Source organism: Cariama cristata, unplaced genomic scaffold (assembly GCF_000690535.1).
Source record: "Cariama cristata isolate BGI_N322 unplaced genomic scaffold, ASM69053v1 scaffold5512, whole genome shotgun sequence".
In the NCBI taxonomy this organism is placed as follows: Eukaryota; Metazoa; Chordata; class Aves; order Cariamiformes; family Cariamidae; genus Cariama; species Cariama cristata.
The window spans coordinates 675-5,952 of record NW_009604300.1 but is presented as its reverse complement, the minus strand read 5'-3'; positions in this window follow the sequence as shown (position 1 = coordinate 5,952).

Genomic DNA, 5,278 nt, shown 5'->3' with positions numbered 1-5,278 from the left:
GGTGCAAGAGGAGGAACTGCTTCCTAACGCGTGCACCCGAACTACTGCGGAAAGTTTGGCAATGTGGCTATCACTCATCTCCTTGCAGTCTGTGGCAATTCCTGTTACTGTGGGTAGTGGAAGAGGGTTTTGAACCAAAGTCTTCTCAGGCCATACAGTTCTCGAGTGGCTGCCTCCACCGCAGCAGTTGACCTCCACTAATATTTCAGAACGGTCATCCTGCGGCTTCAGACAGTCACACTGTCTTTTCCTCACTGAAGTTGGAATTACAGATGCTAACCTGAAGGCAGGATTTGGCCCATAGTTCTCTTTGCTAAAAAATCCCAAAGTATTAAATCCTAGCCTTTTCTGTCTTAAGTGTTGCTATGATCTAAAGACTTTTTGTCATTTCATGAGCTCTGTCAGTAATCTTAAATAGTACAGACATAAAACTGTTTTTCTCTGATTCTTAAGAGAGAACATTCTTATTTTGCTATTTGTATTTTAAAATGTTTAACCAAGCATGTATTTTTCCCCTAGATGTAAAAATGATTCTTCCTACCCAGCAGAAAGCATTTCTAGTAAATGTTTATGGTATTTTTAGGAAACAAATATCCACAATAAAATAGCTAAGTAGTCCCAGGTCTTCAAACACTTTGGAATAAATGCTTCACTTTATCTACTCTGCAGCTCCATTTCAGGCAATAAAATTAGTCATACATGAAGCTACGCATGTACATGTATCTGAAAAATCATCGCTTCCCTCTGTCAAGTGTGTCTTTTGTACAGAAAATAAATAGTTCAATTACAAGGTCTGACCTGGCACAAGCTGAGTCCCAAATCATGTCCGCACCTCCAGCCCCTCCTGGCCTCACCCCTCTCTTTTATTTAAAGGTGTCACCTCTGGTGGAGCTGGTAATACTCTGTTCCCTGCTGACAGCTAATAAAAGGCAGTACTGCACTAGAAACTTTCAGCTTAGGTTGTCATGTAATCCATAAAGAAAATAAGAGGAATAACATCAGGGGAAAAAACATGTCTAAAATACAGGTTTAAATTCCGGTCTATGCTATGCATTGGACAATTTCCAAGGCCACAGCTTGGGACAGTGCAGGCCCTCTGCTCAGAACTGTAATCACACCTGCCGCTTTTGGATTTTAAAAATATCAAGAATCTGTTTATAAAGATTTTGTTTAAAAGTTTAGAACCAACAATTTTTTTCCCCACTAGTTCCTTCCATTCCCCCACCTAGAACTTTTTTTTTTCCCTTTAATTTCTCAGTGTTGGAATTGATATAGAATTGTGTAGCCTCTCATCTAGGCATGGGCTGCATTTTTGCATTGTTGCGCCCCATCCCACATATGCTAGATGATGTAAAAGACATTAAGCAGCTTTTCATATATACTCAGCAACCAGCTGCTCCTGTGGCTCATTTAGTCAACAATTTTGAACATTATACACCTGCACATAAACCATTTCTGCAAAGACACATAAAGGAAGGTGTGAGGAGCCCGTCACAGATAGAGCACCCCTGTCTATCATGGGAAAGGATGAGAGCAAATAGGACAAAATTCAAAGCCTGGGCCAGATTCTAATGTGAGCGGAAGCGTAAACAGGGAATAATTCCACTGAGAGCAACATTACTTCCAACTTAAAATGTTGTAAATGAGATTGGAATTTTTTTTCTTTGGTATAAACAGAGCCCACACTGACAGAAATGTAAGTGACAGTACAAGTCATGTATCGGGTGTAATTTTGTCAAGTGACACTAGTTGTATTAGATTTGTGGGTGTGCAAAATGAGTCTGAGACAGAAAGGAAGATTGGGGAGGCTTTTGTGTCCTTGTAGTTACTCATCTTGCAACTTACATCTTTGGCATTTAAATCATAATTATATTTCACATCTCTGGAATGCTAAGTGCATGTTACACCACTTTCCCACTAACACTCATCTTGTGGTAGTCACACCCATTGTTTAACTTCTACCAGCCTTCATTTTATTGCAGAATGCAGCCCACAGAGGTTAACCACAGGCGTTTTTGTCAAAAAGTACAAGGCTATTGTATTAGCTGAGCAAATTTCAGGTGTTTACTGCAACAAAACAAACTGGGAGAGGTCAAAGGTAGGTCTGTACGCACAAACCTATCAATGGGAAAAGTGGTAGGTTGGAGGCTGTTTTTGAGCTCATTGTTAGAATTAAGCCTTTGGAGGGAAGCCAAGCGTTGCTTTCCAAATAAGCATTTGCTGGATGCTGTGGCAGAGTTCTGACAATGCAGGGTTGTATCGTTCTTTTGATCTACATGCAAACCCCTGTTATCAACGCGCAGATCAAGCACATGAAGTATCGCATTGTATCCAAACTTGCAAGGGAGGCTTGAGCAGTTAGTGAGTTACTGCATGATGAGGACACAAACTTTTTTTCATTGTTAATTAAAACAAATAATGCTTTAGACTATGAAATATAATAACAAGTTTTTCTTTCCGGAAACAAATACACATTCCTTTGTATTTTTAGATGGTTGACCCAAAAGTTCAATAATCTGAATAATCAGTGAAACACTAGTCTTCTTTTGCTATTTGCAGTTTGTTTAGAATTTAAATTAAAACTTTATATAAAAATAAGGAAAGGAATCTGTCAGCTGCACTGTAAAGTGACCCCAATAGTGCACTGTCAAAGCAAAGTTAGGAGAGAAGGCAAGTTGCGGAGAGACTGACTACTTATATATGAGCAGCTAAATTACAGCTGCTTCCCAGTGAGGGATGCTTGGCTAAGAATGCGTGTCCAGCACTCTCCTCCTATCTGCACAGCTCCTTTGCTGAAGTTGTAAGTCTATTTTATTTCATCCTTTCTTTTCAAGTCAAGCATTAGCTACTCACTTTAAACATAAAATCTGCCAGAAGCAAGTACATAGAGGATTTCAGGAAACAAAGGATGAAAGTAATAGCCCATGGAGAAAAAAAAAAAAATTCTAAAACAATAGAGCTCTTCTTTTACATCCCAGCTAACTAGGGCATGCATTAGTAACACACACAGTGCTGATGCTGAAACCATATTTACTTAGGGGAGGAGATGGGGAACAGAACTCCATGTGAAATAATTTGAAAAAGTGGCTTTGAACTTCTCAGATGTAAAATGTTTTATTTAGGAGCAACACAACTTCTATTTGACAACTGGTCTGCCACTGGCAAGGAGTCTAAAGACACAGTGACAAACTGCTGGGCTGATTGTCTTCTGAATCAAGCTATGATCGCATTTCTGTTACGGAAATAAATGACATAATTCAAAAGCATAGTGTATCAACATTATAGTATGGAACATCATCAGCCTCAGCCTGTATGACAATCTATAGCTCATATTTTCAAATGCACTCTTTGGCTAACGTTTATTTAAAGAGATGCAAAAAACTGCACATATCTGGCTTTTTTTTTTTCTTTTAAGAGCTAAATTATACCACTTAGCTAAAGAGTGACCTGCAGCCTCTCTCCTACTGCTAATGCAACAGATAATCAATCATTCTTTCCACAGCTATCCACAGCAACTAGAGGTCAGTAATCCATATTCATCTTTCGTGCAAGTCTGTAAAGTGAGTCTGTGGTTCTTAAGGCAGCAATTAATTTGGTCTATCATCTCCTTGAGGGACAGCAACTGAAACAATGAATTCCTGTGGCACAGGGAGAGGAGAAAGGGTCACAGATTCCTGTGATAACTGCGCAGGTCACATGCCTTCCAGTGATATTAAATTTCAAAATCCATTTTCTGCAAAAGTAATTTTATCTTCTTTTACTCAAATCAACGACTTGGTGGCCTGTGACAGCTAGTACCCTGCAAATATTGACTACATGTGGCTGCAGTAGGTGCCTAGCAAAGTGAACACGTAATTTCATTGTCATTCTTGATTGAACATTCATACTTTTTTTTTTTTTTAAGATTCAGCCAAAACTGAATCATAGCAAAACTTCAATCACAGTTAAAATATTCCATCTCCACATGGTGAAAAACAAAGAAAAATGAAAGATCATATTCTTCCATGAGGGTGTTACATCCTCATTTCTACCAGTGATGCAAGCCTGTAAATTTCAAGACATTTCCATCAAGGATTAATTTGACTCCAAGTATTTCTCACTGTTTCCATCTACAAGCTGCAATCCTAAATCTATGCAGGTTTGGTGAAAAAGAACCAAGTTACTGAATTGAGTTATTCAGTAACAATATCTGAAAGCAAGGTGACTTTCACATGGTTTAGATTTTGTCTTGCCAGTATCTTTCTGCCAGCAAATTGAAGTGATCTGAAACCCTGATCTGAAACACGGATCAACACCTCTGATCAGCCTCTCTAAGTCTTTGTACTTATACCGTGCATCAGCTGGGATGAGAACTCTGCCATTCTATTCGTGCTTTGGATTTCTGGCTGAATATGGATCTTTTTTAAGCTTTCTCTTACATATGCAGCGGTCTTTTGAACAGAAAAAGGAAACTGCATGCAAAAAGAATGTAATTAAATAGTAAAAGCAAGGACTTGGATTTTATCACTGGTGTTCCCGTGTAATTTCAAGTAAGTGAACCTGCAGAAAATTAGGATTCTACAACATGCTCTTCATTTGAATAAATGAAAGTGGAAACCCTTAACTAGTCCCTTTCGATCACAGAGTCTTCATTTTCTTAGTCTGAGGTGGTTGAGGCATTATCTGGTTTTAGTACAATATACGGACTTTTGCTCTGGGAGTGCCTCCTGTGCCGTAGTAGCCTCAGGATGAACAGAAATGCTGACTTAGACTGTGGAGAGGGGGAGGGGAACAAAAAAACCCAATTGCTTTACGTATTTCTTAGCTTTCTCCTGAGAAGCATGCAGTGTCCAGGTAAATTCTAAAGCAATATGAACTTGTCTCTAGTCTTGTGCAACCCTGTTGCTCATGCTTTCATACATTTAGAACCAATTTCTCCTCCTTTGTGTTTAGTTCTCTATTAGTTACAAGCAGAGAAAGAGATTTTAATGCAGTGCAACAAATTTAGCAGAGAAAAGTCTCAGCTATCCTTGCATGGCCTTACTTATATAATATAGAAGCTTACAGAAATATAACAACATGGACACAAAACCCAGTATGGATTTATGCACCTTATTCATACCTTGGCTTTGAGCCAAATGCAACTGAATGCATGAATAGAAGTATTTCCCAGCACTGGAAATGCTCCCAAACTCAAGAACAGGTATAAATACTAATGTTAGCAGAGAAAGAATCCTCCATACTCCCTTTCTTACTTTGTTCTGTGGGTCATTTAATAAAACTAATTTCATGAACCCTC